The 25031-nt window shown below is 41.1% G+C and overlaps 1 protein-coding gene across 1 annotated transcript in view; it reads right to left on the bottom strand.

Annotated features, from left to right (window-relative positions):
- jcada (junctional cadherin 5 associated a) overlaps window positions 1-7472 on the bottom strand; it is a 203419-nt gene extending 195947 nt beyond the window's left edge. The window contains exon 1 of the mRNA XM_059971991.1: window positions 7137-7472. The gene's annotated coding sequence lies outside the window, so the exon portion shown is untranslated. The remainder of the gene's footprint in view (window positions 1-7136) is intronic.
- Between the last annotated feature and the right edge of the window lie 17559 nt (window positions 7473-25031).

The raw sequence follows: 25031 nt of genomic DNA on the forward strand, positions 1-25031 counted from the left end.
TAATTTATAAATTTCACGGCATACTCTATACTGGTGATATTAAGCCTGATTCTGATTCTGACATATAGAAGGGGAAATATAGAGGAAGAGCAGATAGCTTTTGCAGTAAAACTAATAAAATGCCATTCACCCAATAAAATGTCATTTTAATTTTGGTACAGTGGAAGAGTTCACCAATAAGTTTCTACTCAGAATCAGAATCAGGTTTATTATCGTGAATTTTGTTAACTTAGCAGCGGCAGTTCAATGTAATACATACTATAGAAGAGAGAAAAAAAATTTAAATAAAAATAAAAATAATAATAATAAATAACTAAATCAATTACAGTATATGTATATTGAATGGACTTTAAAAAGTGCAAAAAAACCCAGAAATACTGCATATTAAAAAAGTGAGGTAATGTCCAAGGGATCAATATCCATTTAGGAATCGGATGGCAGAGGGGAAGAAACTGTTCCCTGAATCACTGAGTGTGTGCCTTCAGGCTTCTGTACCTCCTACCTGATGGTAACAGTGAGAAAAGGGCATGCCCTGGGTGCTGGAGGTCCTTAATAATGAACACTGCCTTTCTGAGACACCACTCCCTGAAGATGTCCTGGGTACTTGTAGACTGGTACACAAGATGGAACTGACTAGATTTACAACCCTCTGCAGCTTCTTTCAGTCCTGTACAGTAGCCCCCCACCACCACCACCCATACCAGACAGTGATGCAACCTGTCAGAATGCTCTCCATGGTACATCTATAGAAGTCTTTGAGTGCATTTGTTGACATGTCAAATCTTTTCAAATTCCTAATGAAGTATAGCCGAATGTCTTGCCTTCTTTATAACCACATCGATATGTTGGGACCAGGGTAGACCCTCAGAAATCTTGGCAGCCAGGAACTTGAAGGTGCTCACTCTCTCCACTTCTGATCCCTCTATGAGGATTGGTATGCGTTCCTTTGTCTTACCCTTCCTGAAGTCCACAATCAGCTCTTTCGTCTTACTGACGCTGAGTGCCAGGTTGTTGCTGCGGCACCACTCCATTAGTTGGCATATCTCACTCCTGTACGACGTCTCGTCACCAGCTGAGATTCTACCAGCAATGGTTGTATCGTCAGCAAATTTATAGATGGTATTTGAGCTCTGCCTAGTCATACAGTTACGTGTATATAGAGAGTAGAGCAGTGGGCTAAGCACACAGCCCTGAGGTGCCCCAGTGTTGATCATCAGTGAGGAGGATATGTTATCATCAATCCGCACAGATTGTGATCTTCCAAGTTGAGGATCCAGTTGCAGAGGGAGGTGCAGAGGCCCTGGTTTTGCAATTTCTCAATCAGAATTGTAGGAATGATGGTATTAAATGCTGAGCTATAGTCTACACAAATAACTATACATAAAATTAATATTTGTGGTAGCCAGTCTATTTAATTCCATAAAGGGTAAGAATGCAACTTTAGGCTTTGATGTAATTATACTTTTGTCTGGATTTACACTGACTGATTTTGAAAGGAACATCTTTCTGCATTTCACATAGACTGCTAGGCAAAGAGCTATTTAACTTTTAAGGGTAAAGTGATTCTGTGATAAGTCACCAGAGGGTGACATTATATAGAACCTATTCTGTTCCGCATTCCTTAAAGTTGTCATGGCCTGGGGTGGTGGTGGGGGGTTTGATTCTAGTGTGGATAAACTCCCACTATGTGTTAAATGCTCCCAACAGTGTACATGTCAAATAGCCTCTGACAACCAAGTCCAGCTCCTGGCCTTCACATGTGGCTACCAGGCCCGGTGGAAATGTTTCTACTGACTGGAGGAGGGGCAGATGGGGCTCGCCATCCATGGCTGGCAGCTCATCTAGGAGAAGGAAAACTCTGAATTCAAACCAGAACTGCCTTACAGTTATAACTACTCATGAGGAAGGCTTCAGTAGTAAATCCCGAAGAAAAATCCAGAGCTGGGTCCCTAAAGCAGTCCTACGTTGCTTACTGGCGACTCCTGTAACAATCTGTATCGGTCCTTACAGTTCTTTTGGATTCATCAGCCGAGTGGGGAGAGGAAGCCTGCTACATGGGCAACAGCTTACTCTCCAGATCATACTGCACTGGCTTGCTTATTGACTTCAATTGACAGAAGCCATCATTCTGTTCCTCTGTACAGGTTGTACCTGCACAGACAGGAGTTTGGTTCTGATGAGGCAGCAGAAGGTATTCTGGGAAAATGCAGTCCTTTTCATCTTTAAAGGAAGATTGGTAAAGCTGATTCTTTAACTGGCATAAAACTATATATTACAATCTAGAGGAATTTGCCATCTTGTATATAAAACATAAAATTAATGTACTGGGAATTGGGCAGGGGGGATGCTGATGTAATATGGGGAGAATAAATGGGGATAGATGAGTGATCAATGGTCAGTGACACCACAGACACAATGGGCTGTAGAGCTTGCTTTCATCCTGTACAACTCCATATATTAGTCATTATTCAGCAAGACAAATGTAATGTTGGGTTTTATTGCAAAAACTTTGAAGTACAGAAAGCTTTGTTGCAGTTGTGTAGAGAGTAAGATCCGAAGTACAGTATGGAGTTCTGAGCGGATGCTATGAGGAATATATCTCCTTTCAGCTGATACAGTGCAGATTCACCTGTTTAATTTCTGAGGTGAAATATTCCAAGGATAAAAGACATGGGCATGATTTCTCTGTGAGTGAAAAGAAGATAATTTCACTGATACATGTGTTGCCAGTGGTGTTGCTGCGTGCAGATACAATTACAAAGCTTGGACAGGAAAGGTGTTGAGAAATATGACCACAATGCAGTCATATGGAATTAGATTCACAGTTGGCATGGAAGAGGTGGCCCAAAAGGGCCTATTTCTGTGCTATAAGATTCCATGATTCTAAGATTGTTAGACAGTTTAAAGACAAACACATTGAGAAACAGCTTTGCCCGCTTGGGGTTGTGGTATTGAATCAGGAAACACATTCTACTGTGCTCCAAGGTGTGCAGTGGTAGTGACAGGCACCAGCAACTGTGTAATAGAGGTGGAGAGGAGACTGATTGTGAGATCCGTCGGTGGGGTTTGAGATGCTGGGTGCTACTGGAGCCCTGTCCTAAGAGGCGAGTATGGATCTTCAGTCTTGATGAAGGGTCAGCTGTTCATTTCCCTCCATAGATGCTGCCCATCTTGCTAATTTCCTCCAGTACTTTCTCTGTGTGTTACATCTAATCTGGTGCACTGTTGTGAAGGCCTCATTATCCCAGGAGCATTGGAGGAGAGGGTTGGGGGGTTAGGTTGCACTAATCTCTTCCTCAGTGATCCAAATGAGGCAGAAATTCCAGTGGGCATGTAGGCGAGGCTCATGCGGAGGAAAGCTGAGTCAATTTTCTAGAGTGACTCAAAAAGCTAATGTGATTCATGTCGAACTATTTTTTTGTAATACCTAGCACTAAATCAACAGCTTTCATCAATCTGATTTACAGTTTACCATCTGAGATTAGAGGATGGTTTATTTCCAATTGAGTTCAAGGCAACTTTTCTCCCTGCTTTGCTGCATTTCTTTGCATTAGATGGTTATGAAAGCTTAGTTGTTGAGCTCAGAGTCAGGAGAAGAGCTGGAAAAAGTTGTACTTTTTAGTACCTTGAAACAGACAACTGAAAGGTGATCTTATGGAAGTTTTAAAAAAAAAATCACATCTGTAGAATACTTCTCTGGATCGCAGGATGCCACAAATTGCTTTGCAGCCAATGAAACATTTTTGGAAGTGTAATCTCCTGAACTAGGGTTTCCTCATGGAAAGTTTGAGTGCGATTGTGGAGCAGTCATTGTTAATGTGCTCAAAATCATGGAAAAATTTACAAAGGGAGAATAAATATAAGGGAAGCATATGCGTGATTGTAAACAGCTCTGTACAAAGAGAACAATGAAAATTCAGTGGCAGCAGCAACCAAGGAATTGAGACTCTTGCAAAATCTGCCACATAATACAGAGCTCCAGCTAGTTACACCTACGCTAGAAGCACAATTTATGGAGATTGTCAAACATCACAGGCATTAATAAAAAATAATTGTACCCGTGGCCCACGTGACCGATCATAGTAATCATCCTTTAGTAAAGCAGCAACAAATTTGCATAAACAAATTGTTGCAAACGTTAAATACGGTAAGGAAATGGTGATATTCTCTTGGTAATGCTCCATGAGGAAACGATTGATCCGGGTTACCAGGGAATAATTTACCTGCCCTTCTTTGAAATAATGCATCTTTCATTGTACATCTATTTGGTGAGCTGGGGCTCTAACATAAATAGCTCACTGAAAATACGGTGGGACTGATTATGTAGCAGACTCTGTCACCAACAGGAGTCATGCAAGTCCTGTTTCAGAACACAGTTCTGGGGTGCTTCTAACATTTTGTCTAAATTTACAATTTTTAAAGACTCCATCTGAGTGTTAACGTTATATACTGGACTAAGAGGAGTGAAACCCATTCTCTAGGCTGACAGAGGAAGATTCTGTTTCTGTTAAGTTATTTAAACTATTTATGAGGATAAAACGAGATAAAAGCTAACTTGAATAGATCATCGCCAGGGATGATTACAGTTCATGCCTAAAATTAACAGTGAATCATTGACGGTGTGGCTGATAGCGAGGATAGAAATTCCAGGCTGCCTGAAGACATCAGTTCCATGATGAGCTTGTGTCCACCTATCAAAGCAGATTGGAAACTATCGCAAACTACAACCCGGTTAGAGGGGGAACATGAAAGACTCGATTCAAATACATAGTTTGGGCAACGAGGAGCCAATCGAACCTCAGCGGGTCTGAATCTCTTGGTTTGTTTCTCAAATTAGTATCTGAAATCCAGCTTAAATCATTCACGGAAGCTCATCCAAAATCCCTCCAAGGACAACATATCCATTATATCCTTACACCATTCAGGAAGTCTAGTCACTAAGTATTATAAAATACCTACTCATTTTCTGGAATTTAAAAAAATATTTAGAAGCAGGACAAACTTGTGCATGCTGTTAACACAAAGTGTAAAACAGGGTGCTTCAGCTGGTCAGCATTTGAAAAAGCCGTCATGGTTGTCAGCACCCGAAATCTTTGTGCTTCTTGTGTTTTGTACCAACAGAGAGATCGGAGGATTTTTATCACTGGAACTGATCTGTCCCTGGTGTGTTGTCAAATAAATGACATCACTCTGGATTACTGTGGGCCACATGTTTCACATGTTACTCGTGATATTTCTGGGTCTGTTGACAGCGAGTCCATTCATGTGCTGAAGATTACCCTCTCCATTCATGGCGTTACATCAGAACTGTCAAAGGGACCCCCCACCTGAAATATGAACTAATCCCTCTCTCTCTTTACACTGGTCGATAGGCCTGATATGGTAGTTTCTGGTTTTAAAGTTAAAGCATTCCATTGGGATAATCAAGGGGCAAATGACATGAGAGAAACAACATATTATGATATTTAAAATGCATCGCAGGCTGAGTCCCCTCTAATATTTTTAGCCTACATCATTAAATAACCATTTGATTTTAATGTTCATGATGAGTTATCGTTCATATTTTAGCAATAATCAAGGGATATCTAAAACTAGAGGACACAGATTTAAGGTGAAAGGAAAATGGTTAAAGGAAGAGAAAATAAGATATTGGAGAAACACCAGTCAGGCAGTGAACAGAAATGGATAGTTGGTGTTTCAGGTAGGGTCGTTCATCTGGACTGAGGGTTTAGAGTCAAAGAATTATAGAGTCATACAGCATAGAAATAGGCCCTGCTCCATGCTAACTTAGATGCCCCATCTATTTCAAGGGATTCCATCCATCCGTATAACAAAGACCTGAGGGATAAGATTTTCCTCTAAAGAGCAGTTGGTATCTGGAATGAACTGCCAGAAGAATTGGTGGAGGGGCAGTAAAAATGTTAAAGAGGCATCAGGGCAGGTACTTGAATGGGAAAGGCGCAGAAGGATATGGAATTAACTCAGGCAATTGAAATTAGTAACTTTGCCATGGACGGTCCCAAGTCTGCCTGCAAAAGAAAGAGGGTCGGACATGGGGCTTGCAACCCCATCCTGCAAAAACCCGGCACTATAGAAATGCCAACAGAAGCTCCAAAGACGTCATCCCTTGGAGAAGAGGGATCCTTAAAGATGGACCACATCTGGGGATAACTTGACTGACTGGCCCAGGAGAGAGGGCTCTGGAGAGTTGTTGACAGCGGCTTATACCCAGTAGTGGTGATGGGTTTGTCAACAATTGGGATTAATATAATGGACAACATTGGTGCACTGCACTGAAAGGCCTGTCTCTGCTGAACTATGTGAGATAAATGAGCTTGTTACTGTATTTATGGAAAGGGTAAGACAGTTGAAGAATAGTCAAAGGTTTAGGAACCATGACTGATTGTGGTTCCCTTTTTTAGAGGCATGGAATTTTATAACCCCTGTATTCCATCCCCTCTCCCCCACACTGCCCCAACATATTGCCATCTCCCACTGAGATCAACTGTCTAAGAAGATGAAATCTGTGGCTTTCCTGTACTGTATGGCTGAGAATCTCACCAGAGGACACCTAGACCCAGCCAGCCACTGGGGGAGCCAAGATAATTAACTCAAAATGTTCAATGAATTGGGAAAAAAAGGAGAGGAATAAAGGAACAATAATTCTGCATGTTGAAGCATCATAATTAGCCATGTCCATCTTATTCTCTGGGAAAGAACATGTTGGAAGCAGTAAGTGAAGACTACATTCACACACTCACAAGTTACAGACACAACAACATTAAGAAATTGTTACCATGGAGCTTCTTCACTGCAATTAGTACCAGAGGTTGTCACACAGACAAAGGCAGTCGACCCTTTCATCACTGTATTAGCAAATCATGAGTGTATCTAGCACTGCTCCAACCACAGTGTGACATGCCTGATGAGGTGATTATTTCAAGTTCCAGCACAGTAGGGCTGTGAATCTGTTTACCAGTTCTGGCTACTCAAAGGCCAGCCCATCCAGAGATACGTCAATAACCCTGGACACCTGAGAGCTTCCCTCCAATTTAAATCTTCAGTGTACTGTTACGTACTTAGCAATTAACATACATGAGTGCAATTAGGAGCACCAGATATAAGCAAGGCCTTACCTCACGAGAAACTAGGAGCCATGACTGCTTGCTTCCGTCCACAGATGGGGCAGCAGCAGCTGGAGCAAGTTCTCCCAGACGTTATCTGTTGTGCATCATACAAATCCCAAGCCTGCATTTGACAGAAACTGATACTCTGAGCTGTGGAATGACTGAACACTGCAGCCTTTAAGCACTAGGGAAGGGTTTGGGGAGGGGGGGGAGGGAGGTCCAAGTGTTAGGGAAGAGGACTGAAGGGTGGGTTAAAGTTGTCGTAGTGATGTGATTCTTTTGAGCCTGTTGGAAAGAACAGTTAAAAACCTCAATGTAAGCAGTCCCTTGCTCACAATTCAACTTTGAGAGTCTGCTCTCCTTCGTCCAATTATGTCTAAGCCAACATTCTAAGTAATGGTGGAAAATTCCAGAGCACTAAGATAACATACTCCTGTGTTCTCAAGTAAATCAAAGGCATGTGTGGAATTTAAGGCTAGATTCAGTACAAGAAAAGTGCCCATCTGCAATGTAGCATATGTACAGTATAACTGACTAACCTGCAGAGCATGTGTTTAGATCGATATAATGTATGGAGTTGGTGCTGGATACAGATATTCTCAATGCATTATTTTGCAATACACATCAATTCTTAACTCACTCCTCTGATAAGTGGAATCACAGTTTACATTTCAAAGCCAGCACCAACACTAGCTTGGAGAAAGAGAAATTCAGAATTAGGATATTGCAGATTTTTTTAAAAAAACAACAAAAGAGTAATTCAGTCTTTATATGATGTTTTTATGATCCTCTGTCTTTTCATCAAATTTACAGTCTGTCTGAAGTCGCCTACAGCAAACTATCATTTGATTTTCCTCTTTACTGTAGGAGATGGGCAGCTTACTGTTTTTTACTGAGTGCATCCAGAACAGTTTGAACTTATTAGCACTCCAGTCAAACTGCACATGGTAAACCATTGCAGGCGAGACCATCACCTGCGGCTGTTTTTGCAAGATGTGCTGAGTATTTAAAGAGCCAGCAATAAAATAACACAGAGCTTTTTAAAGATATAACATATGCACATCAAAAGCAAAATCTTGAAATGATCCTTAGCCTGTAATCAGAGTGGCTCAATTTGGCATTAGAAATTGGAACCTCTCCTATTCAACTCAAAGATAGGGTGTGAGACTTTAGTCCCAGAAGAGAAAAACTTAATCACTTGGAATTATTTGCAGCCTGGCTGTGAGACACCAGCAACAAACTGGCAGGAAGTAAACACAGAAGGAAGGGGGAATGAGTTCAAAGACAAATTTCCAGATGTTTTTGACAAAGAAGCAACATAACAACAGAAGGAATTTAAAGCAGATGTATCTTCTTGTGGAAGTTCATGTTTGACTTTACAACATTCATGAACATGCAGAAAACAGTCACTAAGAATGGTTCTCACAACTCTCATTTGAAAATTGCCCTACCCATTATTGGAGCAAATCACCCCAGTAATGTCTCTAGTTCAATTAATGCTCTGGAGTCAAAGTTAGGAGAGGAACCGAGTATTACTTTGGGCTTGGCTTTTTGGATTAGGAAAGGGATTTTCACTCTTGTTTACTGTGCATCCACATTTGATGGTAAATATTATCTGGATCTATCTCATTTGACTCCAACCAGTCCTGAACTACATTCCTCCTGATGGGAAATGACAACTAAGAAAGAATGGAGAAGATCTATTCCCACCGCCTTCACTTGCTTCTGCACAACAATCACTTAAACCCCCTGTTCACACTCCTACCATGCTGATCTCCACTGTGGTCAACCTGCATTACACTGTGGCATCTCTGAGAATGAGAAAAATGATGTCGATATCACCATTAAACTAATTCTTTTGTTTTGAAGACATGCCACATCATTAGGTACCATTGTTGAACAAGTTCCAGGGAAGACAGTCCTGTAGAGAGTTAGTGGCCAAAGTAACTAGGGTAAAAGATGAACTGAAGGAAATTTATATTAGGCAAGAAACGGTGTTGGATAGACTGTTGAGTCTGAAGGCTGATAAGTCCCTGGGACCTGATGATCTGCATCCCAGGGTACTTAAAGAGATGGCTCTAGAAATCGTGGACGCATTGGTAATCATTTTCCAATGTTCCATAGATTCAGAAACAGTTCCTGCTGATTGGAGGGTGGCTAATGTTGTCCCACTTTTCAAGAAAGGAAGGAGAGAGAAAACAGGAAATTATAGAACAGTTAGCCTGACGTTAGCTGTGGGAAAGATGCTGGAGTCAATCATAAAAGAGGAAATTACGACACATTTGGATAACAGTAGAAGGATCAGTCCGAGTCAGCATGGATTTATGAGGGGAAAATCATGTTTGACTAATCTTCTGGAGTTTCTTGAGGATGTAACTATGAAAATGGACAAGGGAGAGCCAGTGGATGTAGTGTACCTGGACTTCCAGAAAGCTTTTGATAAAGTCCCACATAGGAGATTAGTGGGCAAAATTAGGGCACATGGTATTGAGGGCAGAGTACTGACATGGATTGAAAATTGGCCGGTTGACAGGAAACAAAGAGTAGCGATTAACAGGTCCCTTTCGGAATGGCAGGCTGTGACCAGTGGGGTACCGCAAGGTTCAGTGCTGGGACCGCAGCTGTTTACAATATACATTAATGATTTAGATGAAGGGATTAAAAGTAACATTAGCAAATTTGCCGATGACACAAAGCTGGGTGGCAGTGTGAAATGTCAGGAGGATGTTATGAGAATGCAGGGTGACTTGGACAGGTTGGGTGAGTGGGCAAATATATGGCAGATGCAGTTTAATGTGGATAAATGTGAGGTTATCCACTTTGGTAGCAAGAACAGGAAGGCAGATTACTATCTAAATGGAGTCGAGTTAGGAAAAGGGGAAGTACAACAAGATCTAGGTGTTCTTGTACATCAGTCAATGAAAGCAAGCATGCAGGTACAGCAGGCAGTGAAGAAAGCTAATGGCATGCGGGCCCTTATAATAACAGGAATTGAGTATAGGAGTAAAGAGGTCCTTCTGCAGCTGTACCCTGGTGAGACCCCACCTGGAGTATTGTGTGCAGTTTTGGTCTCCAAATTTGAGGAAGGACATTCTTGCTATTGAGGGAGTGCAGCGTAGGTTCACAAGCTTAATTCCCGGAATGGCGGGACTGTCATATGTTGAAAGATTGGAGCGACTGGGCTTGTGTACACTGGAATTTAGAAGGATGAGAGGGGATCTGATTGAAACATAGAAGATTATTAAGGGATTGGACATGCTGGAGGCAGGAAGCATGTTCCCGCTGATGGGTGAGTCCAGAACTAGAGGCCACAGTTTAAGAATAAGCCGTAGGCCATTTAGAACAGAGATGCGGAAAAACTTTTTCACCCAGAGAGTGGTGGATATGTGGAATGCTCTGCCCAGAAGGCAGTGGAGGCCAAGTCTCTGGATGCATTCAAGAGAGAGTTAGATAGAGCTCTTATAGATAGCGGGGTCAAGGGATATGGGGAGAGGGCAGGAACGGGGTACTGATCAGCCATGATCACAGTGAATGGCGGTGCTGGCTAGAAGGGCCAAATGGCCTACTCCTGCACCTACTGTCTATTGTCTATTCCACATATGGGACTGTGCAATGACTCAGGCTGGGTCTGTGACTAAAGTCAAAACGTGTTTTTTTTGTCAGAGACTGCCTCTTCATTGATTTCTACACTAATTTCAGTTAGCCACAGTGGATGCTTTCATAATTGTATATATGCTCACGGTTCAATTAGTACCCCTGTGCAGGTACAAAAGCTTCTGGGATAGAAAGATTAGACTTGTATGTAATGTCAAAGGAACAGCTGTCAGTTTGGGTGCAATATAAAATATGTTGGAGGTGCTGTAAAGCTGCATGACAATCTCATTTGTTATACTTCTATAGCATTAATTCAGTTGCTTAAATACTATTTTTCACTCAGAATAGAAAACGAAAGCTGTTCATGTTCATAGAGACAAAGAAAGGTACAGCATGGAAAGAGGCCTTTTGGCCCACCAAATCTATGCTGACCATTAACTCATTTACACCAATCCTACATTAATTTCACATTTTCATCATCTTCCCAGACACTACCACTCACCCACACACTAGGGGCACTTTACAATGGCCGGTTAACTTATCAACCTGCAACCTTTAGAATGTGGGTGGAAACAGGAGCAGCCAGATGAAACCTGGTTCACAGGGAGAATGTGCAAACATCGCACTGCTCTAGATGTCAGCACTGAACCTACTTCGTTGGCACTGTGAGCCAGCAGCTCTATTAGCAGCTCCAGTGTGCGACCCATGGGGGCCAAAAAGAAAACTGTGAGAGCAACACATGAATTGCTCCACACACTTGGCTCAGACCATGTGAACTAAAATATCATCAAAGATTTGCAAACACAAGTGCCCACGTGAGGTAGTTTGTGTATGTTTAGCAAGATACACATCATATAGTCACAAACACTTCCCAGAGCATGTGAGAATTTTAATGATGCAAAAATAATTCTTATAACACCTCCACTAAAAAGTTCTGAGCATTTCAATCGAAAGTTTATAGCTATGCTCTTTCATTAAATTTATGATTTGGAATATGTTCATACATTAGAAAGTCATATTTAACCATTTCCATTTCAGACATTCCTAGAATTGACAAGTAATGGAAGCGGTGATATTTGGAGATACAATGTTAAACTTCCTCTAGTTACTCTCTTTGAATTACAACCATAATGAACCTTTGGTATTATGCAATAATTAGCTGAAGTTCAATAGACAGAAAAAACACAGATTGAAAAAATGTTTAGATCTGTTCTGATGAATATTATCTTGTTACATGTAACTACATATTAATACTATTTCGTTCTAATATTGAAAACATTTCTCTTCATTTCATTAATATCGGAAGTTACAATCAAAGTTACAGTGATAAACTATAAAGAAATAAGCTAATAATAAATCTTTGAAGGTGAACTGAACAAAGTTAGAGGAGTGAAGACGATGGAACATAGGTACAGGAGTGAGGCATTCATCCCCTTGAGCCTATTAAACTAGATCAAAGCTGAATTGCACCTTAATCTCATCATGTAGCTTTGATCAAGATCCTCTGATTACCTCATCTGTTAATCTTGGTCTTAAAAACTTCAAATAGCCTAGCATACACCCCCTAGGGAGAGAATTCCTCTTACTTTATGTGACTTGAGTGAAGTGAAGTTTATAGATTTGATTCCCAATTCGTTCAGCTCTCACCATAAAAATTGTCCCCATTTGTGATGGAATAAACTCAGATTCTACAACTCATCCACAAAATTTACCTTTTTAGTGTTGTATCATTTCAGTAAACTTATGTTACTTTGGCTCAAGGCTCTACATATTCTTCTAGTGGAATTCAGAACCAAACTGGAGACTCTGGGTGAGGTATGACAAAACTCTGTACAACTGAAGCTGAACTTCCTCCTCACTGAACCATCTTGGATTAATGGTTAACATTCCATTAAATTAATATTTTGTTCCTGTACATCATTTCTGTTTCTGCCATTCAAGACCCTTTATGGTTTTGAATATATGGTTGTATGGTTTCTAGGGTCTCAGCACTTAGAATCAAATTGTCTTACTTTGCTCAAAAGTGGATGAACTCACAATTCTTTACCTTGAGTTTCTTCTGCCACAATTTTGTTCATCTGCTCAATCTCTCCATGATGCATTGTAATTTCTGATACCCATTTTCACCACATATTCTTTCTCCTAATTTAGTGTAATCTGCAAGCTTGGATTAAAGCTATACTTGTACATCAATATCACTCTCTACACATATAGAATTCAAGGGGAAATAGCATATCGTCTTTTCCTGCCCATTAGTCTGTGAGGACATCTTTTTAAGAGAAGTCACTTCTTGAAATGAGTAAGTTGGTTTATTAATATCATAATTACTATTGTACAGTGAAAACTTGTTTTGCATATTGCTTCTATACTTCATGTCATTATAGCAGTACACTGAGATAGTACAAGGTAAAATATTAACAGATTGCAAGTCTTAAAGTTACACAGAAAATACAGTCCAGGTAGACTATAAGGTAAGGTAGAAGGTCAGAACGAAGTAGATTGTGAAGTCAGTAGTCTACTCTATTATACTACAACATTCATTAGTCTTATAAGAGCAGCAGAAAGCTATCCCTGTCTCTGCATTCAGGCTTTTGTCTCTTCTCCCGACGGGCATGAGGAATAGTGAACGTCAGGGGTGGTTGGGGTCTTTGATTACACTGGTTGCTTTGCTGCAGCAGTGAAAGGTCTACAGAGGGCAGGCTGGTTTCCAACACGGTCTTGTGCAGATTAGTTGCAATACCGAACCACGATGCATTTGGATAGGATGCTTTCTGGGGTGCATCTGTAAAAATCGGTATTGCTCCAAGACTTGGTGAAGAATTGATGGTGGATTGGCTGCCTGTTCTATAAGGAAGTATAACTAAGAATACCTCTGTTTATCATGCCATGCAGGAAAACTTGGCGATCTCTTTGGGTCTCCATTCGGACGAATCCCACCTTTCCTCTTCCTGTGGTTTCTGCTCTTGTAGACAAACAAGTTGAAAAAGCATCACAACCTGACTGACATCACCAGATCCTGACCTTTGATCCTGAATTAAGACCCCACAGTCCAGGAAAGGGTTGGGCCTCAGCTGCCATCCTAAACATTTCCATTAATGCAGCAAAGGATATGTATTAAATAAGGATAATGTTAAGCATCCCTCAGTGCTTAGATCCAGTGAGTTCCATTCTCTTGACATCTGTGTGCTCTTTAAGCATTTAATGTTTATCTCTTTAACGTGCCACTGATAATCAATCTATTATCAGTTGATTGATAATAGATAACTGGATAATGTTCTGTAAATTTGGTGACCTTTGCCCCTCCCAAAGCCAGCTTTTACAGAAATGCTTGGTCTTTATTTTTATTACCTCCAGGCTTAATTATGCCATTTCCCTATTGTTTACTCTCTGCCCACTATGGAGTCCTGTATATCCAAACCTCTGTTGACCTTCTCTGATCACACAGCAAAAGCAGCGCAGATCCTCTTCCTATCTAATCTCCGTGGACTGCTGCTATCTCAGATTTCAGGTAAACACAGCAGATACTCAGCAAGTGAAGTGCCATCTGTGGAGTGTGAAAGAGTTAACATTTCAAGTCAATGAACTCTCACATTCCTGACCACCATCCTAAATTCATCTTTCGCAGTCTGAGTGTGCCTGAGTTTGAGTTTAACTGCACGTACGTATATAGCTAGGTATAATATTTCGAGGAATATATACGGAAAGGTTACCACTAAGAACAGATGTGTCTTTTTACATTGAACCAATCAAATTTTATTTGCCCAATTTCAGAATTTAAAAAACATACTTAAATCTGCTTTTCTTTCATTGTAAAATATTTTAACTCCAATCTCTGTGGCTGCCTCTCATGAAAAGTTCAATGGTGGGGACGCTGTTAGCTTCTTTGATTGATATTTGGAGAAGCTGGTTTTGTCAGATGGCAGCCAGCATCGCTCGGCCAGAATAACGCTTTGTCCCACTCCATATTCTGGCTTAGAGAGCCTTCATGCTGGGTCTCACAAAACGTCGTATTTGTTGCAGTCTGCTTGTAAAATCATACATTATTATTACATTACTTCACATTCCTGGCCATCTGCAGCTTCTGCTATTTGGTTTGGCTCTGCTTGTCAAGCTTTACGTTACTCAATAGTAATTTTCTGCCTTTTTGCTCTGGATGAGTTGCTGTGCAATAAGCATCTGTGAAATCCATTTCGTTTCACAGTGTGGAGTATAAAGCGAAGCAATGGCTCTCATACAGACCCAGGTAATCAAGGGTACCATGTGATTTTCCATCAGTCAAGCAACTGTTTGTAGCATTAGGATTAATCAAAAGTGAAGGAATGTAATACATTTTATGGAAAATAATACAGAGTTGTTGAGAATTCTTAATCTACAAAAGTTGCATGAAGTAAAATCAGCTTAAATATTAATCCTGGCTGTAACTTTTGGTTTTACACAAGAGTGGTGCAGCAGTTCACACTGAACAGGTGGGGGGGGGGTAGAAGTCAATAGAAGCTCTTGAGGAGATTGAGTGTCTCAATTTTAGTTCACTTCTTATTCTTGTAACAACCTAGAGTGGGATTCTAGGCTCTGTAATACCGGACTGTTGACAGAGAATGAGGAGATTGAAAACCATAGTTAAGGTGTTTAAAGATGCCTTGGTTATATTGCTGATTTGCCTGACTGGCTGGGCAGTAATATCTTAAATTGACATATTTGTGGGTTTTTTGGGAACATATGGACAATACTCCAGCTTGATGCCAGGGTTGTAACTGTGACTGTACTAGAACCACTTGATAAGAGACGCTGCTCGTTCTGGAGCAGATGCAGTAATACAACTGTTATGATATTGTTTGGTCCAATAGCCTTTGCTTTATCAGCTTTTTGACATATTATGAGGGAAGTAAGTTGGCTGAAAGCTACCTGCTGTGATCAGTTTGGATTGGAAGCCAAACTGAACCATTCTATCAATTCTCCTGGCTGCATACGGTTGTAAGTTCTTCAGCCTTTTCCTTAGAAATCAGCACACGGGGTCTTGCCATTGTCACAGATGAGATAAATGAGCTTCAGCATAAGGGATGATGAAACTGCTGTATTTGTGGAGAAGTGGTTGATGGAAGAACATGATTGGCAGCTCGCTGTTCTGGGGCGTAGAAGTCTCAGGTATGAGGGGCATGGTGTGAAAATGAGGAGGGAGTGGCTGACTACAGCTCAGGGAAAGCATCAGAGCAGTACTTAAGGAGGATATCCAATAAGAAGTGACCAAAGAGTGGAATTTAGGTGAAAAGCGGGCAGGTCACTTGGATAGGTCATACTTAAAGTATAATCGGTAAAAGTTAGAAGCACAGATCTGGAGGAGGATGAAAGAACAGCATTAAGATTCATGATTCAACATTCAACATTGTTTAATGTCATTCCCAGCACACAAGTGAAAAGGAGAATGGAATTATTGTTATTCTGGATCTGATGCAGCAGGAAAAAACCACAATAAGATAAAGAACACAATAATAGTCAAAAAACACAATAAATATAAATACATTAAGATAGCTTACATAGAGATTGACTGTATGTCGATAAAGTGACGCTAGTCACAGGTGTGACTGTACGTAAGATGAGTGGCAGGGAATGTTAAAGTGGTGGCGGATGGGGGTGTGGAGGGATGGGTGAGTGGGTAGAGTGTTGATCAGCCTTACTGCTTGGGGAAAGTAACTGTTTTTGAGTCCTGTGGTCCTGGCCTGGATGCTGTGTAACCTCCTCCCTGATGGAATTGGGACGAACAGTCCACGAGCAGGGTGAGTGGGAAACTTCATGGTGTTACTGGCTCTTTTCCGACACCTTTCTGTATTAATGTTCTTGAAAGTGGGTAGGCTGGTGCTGGTGATGTTTCGTGCAATTTTCATTATCCATTGTAAAGCCTTCCTGTCCACGGCAGGGCAGTTTCTGTACCAGGCAGTGGTGCAGCTTGTTAGGGAGCTCTCTCTTGCACATCTGTAAAATGACATGAGTACTGGTGATATTAATCCAGGTGTCTTTAGCTTCCTCAGAAAGAAGTGGCATTGGTAAGCTTTCTTGATTGAGTAAGATGCATTCTGGGTCTGTGCAAGATATGCATACCCAAGAGTATGAAAATGCTGGCAGATTCCACTGCTGTGCCGTCGATGTGAGTTCTCCCAAAGCCTATAACCACCACCTTTGGCTTGTTGACATTAAGGGAGAGGTTAGTTGCCTGACACCACGCCCCAAGCTCTTCCACCTCCTGTCTGTAGGCCGTCACGCCATTGTTGGTGATGAGCCCCACAACTGTCATGTCCTCGGCAAACTTAGCAATGTGATTTGGTCGTGCAGTTGTGCGTGAGCACAATGTACGGAAATGGGCTCTGTATACAGCCCTGCGTTGGCATCCATATTGAGGATGACGAGGTGGGAGGGGTGGTGGAGCATCCTGACGATCTGAGATCTGATTGTTAAGAAGTCATGCACCCAATTGCACAGTGGCATATTTAGACCAGGGATGAGGAGTTTGTTCACCAAGGTCTGTGGGGAAATAATGCTGAATGCATTCCCGATATTGACTGCGATTAAATTAAAATTGCATTGGACTTTGTTATGCATGCAGATAATTTCATCATATCAGTGCATTGAGGAGGCATAAGGGGAAAAATACAGAATTGCAGAACGCTGTCACAGTTACAGATGAAGTACAGAGTAGGTAGATAGTAATGCGCAAGTTCATGACAAGGTAGACTGTGAGGTCAAGAGTTTATTCTTATCATATTGGGGGATCGTTCAGTAGTCTTACAAAAGCAGGATAGAGGCTGTCCTTCAGTCTGGTGGTACACTCAATGTGCATGAAGCTCTGTGTTTCTGCTTTGCAAGGCTAGTACTTCAAATCCATGTGTACTGAACCTGCTCCTGTCAAACCCTTCTTCATTTCTCCTTGGTTTGATGGCAGCAGTAGATTCAAGGTCCATGAAGTTACAGACTGTGGAGGTCTGCTGCTGCTAACCATTCACAGGCCCTCATGGATGCCCAGATTTGATCTGCCAGATTACATCTGAGTATGCCACTTTTATCTTGGTACCACATGTTGTGATGGAGGTGTGAAGACAGTATGAACTTCTGTAGCCCCTGGGGTCGTGGTACTCACTGAGTGTTGTTGGGTAGGAAGTTCACGAATTTAATCCCAGTGACAAGGAATGAACAGCAGTATGTTTCCAGATCAGGACCATCCGAGTCAGGCTGGAGCTCCCAGTATGTTGTTCTCCCTGCTCTTCTGCTTCTTTCTGGTCAAGGCTGCAGGGTTGGGAGGTGCTATCAAAGAAGACTTGGTAAGTTGCTACAAAGCATTGTGTACAACCATGGTGTACCAAAAATGAAATGAAAGCAGATTTCTGGTGGTAGATAGCATTCTGAACAGGTTAGGATTGGGGCTGAGTGCTGTTGCTTCACTCTTTCAAGCAAGTTGGAGTTGTCCTGAATTGGGCCTGCTAGATAGTTAAAGGGTAACGGGGCAGTGAGGATGTGAAACACTCATTACAGAATATTCAACCTGTCATTGGTCTCACTATCATAAATTTGATGTGGTTGGTCCATTAAATTCTCTGGTCGATGCTAACTGCCACATGTTAATACTGGCAGATGTGGTGTTGGTAGATTCTGGGTATGACTCAAACTTGAGTTAGAGTACGAGTTCTCTAATTGTTCAAGAAGTCGGAATCAGAGCTAAAATCAGAATCAGGCTTATTATCATTGACATACTGTATGTCGTGAAATTTATTGTGGCAGAAGTACAGTGCAAGACATTAAAAAGTTGCTAAAGTTCAAAGTTTAGAGTAAATTTATTATCAAAGTACATTTATGTCACCACATACAATCCTGGGGTTCATTTTCTTGTGGACGTTCTCAATAAATCTATAGAATAATAGCTATAAGAGAATCAATGAAAGACTGCCCAACTAGCGCATTCAATCAGAGTGCAGAACACCACAAAACTGTAAAATACAAATAATAATAATAATAATAATAATAATAATAATAATTAATAAATAAAGCAATAAGTATTGAGAACATGAGATGAAGAATTCTTAAAAGTAAGTCTATTGGTTGTGGGAACATTTCAATGAATGGGCAAGTGAAGTTATCCCTTTTGGTTTAAGAGTCTGATGGTTGAGACTGTTCCTGAACCTGGTGGGGTGAGCCCTGTGGCTCCTGTACCTTCTTGCTGATGGCAGCAGTAAGAAGACAGCATGTCCAGGGTGGTGGGAGTCCCTGATGATGGATGCTGCTTTCCTGCAACAGTTTTTCTTGTGGATGTGCTCAGTGGTTGACAGGGCTGTACCTATGACGATCTCGGTCATATCCACCACTTACTGTAGGATTTTCCATTCAAAGGCTTTAAATTACAATAAGAAATATATATATATATATAAATATATATATAAGTATAATAAGTATAATAAGTAGTATAATGACCAGGATGATAGAAAGTGCACTGCATGAGCCAGAGGCTTCTTTGTCTTGAAATACTAATAGTTCTTGCGAGAAGTTTGTGTGCATGGTTCCTAGCACAATGGTGTTCTGCAGCTGCTTGGCCTTAATCCAGAGTAGAGGAACTCTGTGTGTCTTAATGCTTGCCTTGAAATGCAAGTCCTGATAGGATATCAGCAGCTGCTCTTGTGTCTTCCTTCTGAATAAACAGTCAATGGTTTGGGCTGAGACCTTTCTTCAGGATTTTGAATGCTGGATATACTTGGGTTCAGACCATGTCATGGCTGTTCAAGGAAGGAATCAGCACTGTTCCATCAGTCTTCCAGCATTGCTATGACACTGTGTTATCCATACCAATATGCTGTCGTGTCCCTGGCTGTACAGCAAATTGCTTAGGTGTGCCCAGTTCAGAAATTAAAACAGGCAAATCCACACTAGCTAATTACCACCTTGTCAGTCTATTCTGAATCATCAGCAAAGTGGCGGTGGAGTCAACAAGGGCTTTTAGGTGTCATGCATCACTAAAACTTGCTTCCCAGTGCCTTGTTTTTCCAAGCCCACTCCATTCCAGACTTCATCCCAGCTTCAATCCAAACATAAATCAAAGAGCACAGTCCCTGAAGTGAATGAGAGCAATTGTCTTTGACATCAAGGCAGCATTTGACTCTGAGTGGCATCAATGAATTCTGGTAGAACTGTCAGCAGTAGCCAATGCTCATTGGTTGAAGTCATAAATTACACAGAGGATGATGGTTGTGATTGCTGGAGGTCAATCACACAGATCCAGTGCATTGTTGTACTAGGTCTAGGAGTATGTCCTTGTCCCAACCATTTTCAGCTCCTTCATCAGTGACCTTTCTGCCATCATAAAATCAGAAGTGTAGGTCTTTGCTGATGCTTAAACAATGTTCGTTTCGTTCTCGGCTCCTCTGAAAATGAACCATTCCATTGCCTGCCTGCAGCAGAGTCAATACTTAGGCATGAGCTGATGATGATGAGTGACAAGTTACATTTGGCCATGGAAGTACCACACTTAGTCCCTGCCCTTTGGAGTCTCAGCTATATTAATGCAAGTAGATCATGATGTCTATCTCAGAGATGGATGTCAAAGCAGAAGTGAAGGGGGCACGTTGTGCTGAGCAATTCACTGAACACTTTCCATCGTTCATAAGACACAGGCCAGGATTATAGTGGGTTACTCTTGATTGACCTGACTAGCACTTCCTCAAGTACAATTAAGGGTTGAGCAACAACTTCTGTCCTTGCCATTCATGCCTAACTCCTAAAATACAAATAACTCACAAAAAAGCACTTTCCAATGGCTGGATATGTTTTGCTGTATTGTCCCTTTCAGAGCCGTAACAGAAATCGCACCTGCTGGGCTAAATGCTGACAGAGGCAGGAACTTGCAGCACATCAGTGGGAAAGCCATGCTAAAACTGACGGTGTTAGTTTCAGCAAAACTTGCCACAGAAAACAAACACAGTCATTCTGCAATTGTTATTATTGAATTTCTCACTCCTTATGCAATTCTTACAAAGAACATTATGATGACCCACAATACTGTTTTAATAGTATTAAAAATGAACTTTAGTACTGGTTGCAAACTTACTGATCACAGGTCAATTACGTGTTTGCTTACATTGCAAACTCTGATGAATGGTCTTCTGAAATCTAACTCATTTCTCTTTCACAGATGGCGCCTGCCCTGATGATTCTTTCTAGCATTTCTGTTTTTGTTTCAAAGAAAAATAGAAAACCTACAGCACAATCGGTTTCAACCAATTAAAATGCATGTTATTTTATCCAAGCAAGAGGGTTACTACATTTGAGTAAACTTCTGAAGTAACATAACTTCTGAGCGCAGTGATCTCCACCTAGCTTTGCCATGGTCTTAAAGGAACATACCTCAACACAAGCAGTCCTAATGTCAATGCTTACGCCACACCTTTTAAGGACTATATTACTTGGTATGGCAACTACTCTACTCAAGACAGCAAGAAATTACAGCGAGCTGTGAATACAGGCAGTCCATCAGAAAAACCAGCCTTACCTCCATGGACTCTGTCTATATTTCCCGCTGCCTTGGGAAAGCTGCCAGCATAATCAAAGCCCCCACTCACCCATGACATTCTCTCTTCACAAGCCCTTTCCATTAGGCAGAAAATACAAAAGCATGAAAACATGCCCCACCAGGCTGAAGGATACTGTTATATGACTTTTGAATGAATGTCTAGCACAATAAAACTAAACTGTTGACTTCACAATGTACATTGCCATGGTCGTTGTACATTATTTGTCTACTTGTAGTGCATCACCTCTGTAACTAGAGCATACAATACTCTGTTATTGCTTTACTCTGAGGGTCTAGGCAGAATAATACTCCAGCACAGACTAGATAGGTTGAAGGGCCTATTTCTGTGCTATAGTGCCCTTTAACTCTATGACTCTATGACTTTATTCTACTGTAATGTATAATGAAATAATTTGTATGGATGGCTTGCAAAACTAAGTTTTTCACTGCATCTCAGTGCATGTGACAAAAATAAACTAATTACCAACAACAAATTATGTCATGTCCCAGGAACTTTTCATCCAATTGATTCTTTTGGAAGCCTAATTAGCATTTCCATTTTAATGAAGTAATTTTGACCTTCGTTTTGTAAACAATATCTTACAAATTACAAAGAGGAAATAATTAATTATGTTTTTAATGTTATTCACTAAAGAAAAAATAGGCCAAGATATTGAGAGATCTGTTTTGCTCTTCAATTACTTTCATTTACTTTCACCAGATCAAAAACTGTCAGTATCTTATTTAAGTATGAAATAACTAATAACGCTGTGCTTTGCAGATTCAAATCCAGAACAACTCAAACTCACAACCTACTGACTTTATGATGAAAGGATATGTGGAAAGAGATGTTAGACCATAAGATGTAGGAGCAAATTAAGTCATTTGGCCCATTGAATGTGCTCCACCTTTTCATCATGGCTGATCCAATTTTCCCCTCAGACCCAATCTCCTGCCTTCTCCCCATATGCCTTCAGACCCTGACCAATCAAGAATCTATCAATCTCTGCCTTAATTATATATAAAGACTTTGCCTCCACAGCTGCCAGTGGCAAAGCATTCCACAGATTCACCACTGTCTGCCGAAAGAAGTTCTTCCTCATCTCTGTTCTAAAAGGATGCCCTTTATTGTGAGGTCGTGTCCTCTTGTTTTAGTCTCTCCCACTGTAGGAAACATCCTCTCCACATTCATTCTATCAAGGCCTTTCAACTTTCGATAGGTCTCAATGAGATCATCCCTTGTTCTTCTGAATTCCAGTGAATACAGATCTGGAGTCATCAAATACTCATCATATGACCAGCCATTAAATCCCGGAATCATTTTTGTGAACCTCCTTTTGACCGTCTCCAGATTCAGCACGTCCTTTCTAAAATAAGGGGCCCAAACCTGCTCACAATACTCCACATGAGGCCTCACCAGTGCTTTATGAAGTCACAACATTACATCCTTGTTTTTATATTCTTTTGAAATGAAAGCTAGCATTGCATTTGCCTTCCTCGCCACAGAGTCAACCTGCAAATTAGCTTCAGGGAATCCTGCACAAGGTCTTCCAAGTCCCTTCGCACTTCAGTTTTTTTGTATTTTCTCTCCATTTAGAAAATTGTCAATCGTTTTATTTCCTCTACCAAATTGCATGACCATACACTTCCCGACTTTGTATTCATATGGCACTTCTTTGCCCATTCTCCTAATCTGTCTAAATCCTTCTGTAGCCTCTTTCTTTCTCAGAAATACCTGCCCCTCTACCTATCTTTACATTGTCTGCAAACTTTGTAAAAACACTGTTAATTCAATCACCCAAATCATTGACATACAACATAAAAGGAATTGGTTCCAATTCAGGCCCCTGTGGATCACCAGCAGCCAACTAGGAAAGGTTCCCTTTGCTCCCACTCTCCTGCCAATCAGCCACTGCTTTATCCATGCCAGAATCTTTCCTGTAATACCATTGGCTTGTGGCTTGTTGAGCAGCCTCATGTGAGGCACCTTATCAAAGGTCTTCTGAAAATTCAAGTTACACAACATCTCCTTTGTCTATCCTGCTGGTTATTTCTTGAACGAATTCCATCAGCTTTGTCAGGCAAGATTTTCCCTGGAGGAAACCATGCTGACTATTTCCCTCCAAGTACCCTTTGACCATATCCTTAATAATCAACTCCAACATTGAGGTCTGCATAACTGGCCTACAGTTTCCTTTCTTCTGCCTCTCTCCCTTCTTGAAGAGTGGGGTGACATTTGCAATTTTCCAATCTTCCAGAACTATTCCAAAATCTAGTGATTCCTGAAAGTTCATTACTAATGCCTCTACAATCTCTTCAGCCTCCTCTTTCAGAATCCTGGGGAGTACACCATCTGGTCCAGGTGATTTATGTACCTTCATGCCTTTCAGTTTCCCAAGTTGTGGTAACTTCTCTTTAGTTGTGGTAACTTCACACACCTCATGGCCCCTGACCCCTGGAACTTCCAACATACTGCTTGAGTCTTTCACAGTGAAGACTGATGCAAAATACTTATTCAGTTCATCTGCCATTTCATTGTCCATCATTACTACCTCTCCAGCATCATGTTCCAGTAGTCCAAATTCCACTCTCACCTCTCTTTGGCACTTTATGTATCTGAGGAAACTTTTGATATCCTCTTAATATTATTGGTTAGCTTACTTTTCTATTCCATCTTTACCTTCTTAATGACATTTAGTTGTCATCTGTTGGTACTTGAAAGCTTCCCAATCCTTTAACTTCCCAGCAACACACACAAAATGCTGGTGGAACACAGCAGGCCAGGCAGCATCTATAGGGAGAAGCACTGTCAACGTTTTGGGCCGAGACCCTTCGAACCCTTCAATATCGGCCTGAAACGTTAGCTTTGCTTCTCTATACAGATGCTGCCTGACCTGCTGTGTTCCACCAGCATTTTGTGTGTGTTGCTTGAATTTCCAGCATCTGCAGATTTCCTCGTGTTTACTCTAATTTCCCACTACATTTTGTTCTATTATGTGCCCTCTCCTTGTCTTTTATGTTGGCTTTGACTTCTTTTGTTAGCCAGGGTTGTATCATCTTTTCTTTAGAATACTTCTTTTTTGGGATGTATATATCCTGTGCCTTCCCAATTATTTCCAGAAATTCCAGCCATTGCTCCTCTGCCATCATCCTTGCCAGTGTTCTTTTCCCAATCAATTCAGGCCAACTGCCCTCTCATGCCTCTGTAATTCCCTTTATTCCACTGTAATACCAATACATCTGATTTTAGGCACTCCTTCTTAAATTTCAGGATGAATTTGTTCATATTATGTCGACTTGCCCCTAGGGGCAAGTGTTCAATGGTGCTTTGCATGGTTATGGAGAAGTGTTCAATGTGTGAGGGGAGGCAGAATTTGCAACAATAGTCACAAGATCAATTGATAGATGAAAGTTGAACAACACTCTGCCTTCTGGTTCATCCATCAGCTTCAGTCTGGATCCCTTCCCAATCCTACATGCTGATTGCACCAGCCTAACTGAGTTCCCCAGTCCGATTTCTTGCAGGGAGAATGCTCCCAATTGTCAGCGGGAATGCTGAAATTGATGAGGCCTTATTTGACCTTTTCACTGTAACAGAGCTCTGGGCTGCTGGCATTTCTTGAATTGGCTGTGGAGAATATATTTGGCAGAAGGGCTTGAGGCAAATCCACCAAGTTTCCCAGCCAAAAAAAAAAGCCTGCCAGTGTCTGATTAGACAAGGATCTTGTCACATTACACAAGGATCTTGTTATTCTAAACCGTTTGTTTTA

This window comes from Hypanus sabinus, chromosome 6 (assembly GCF_030144855.1).
Source record: "Hypanus sabinus isolate sHypSab1 chromosome 6, sHypSab1.hap1, whole genome shotgun sequence".
In the NCBI taxonomy this organism is placed as follows: Eukaryota; Metazoa; Chordata; class Chondrichthyes; order Myliobatiformes; family Dasyatidae; genus Hypanus; species Hypanus sabinus.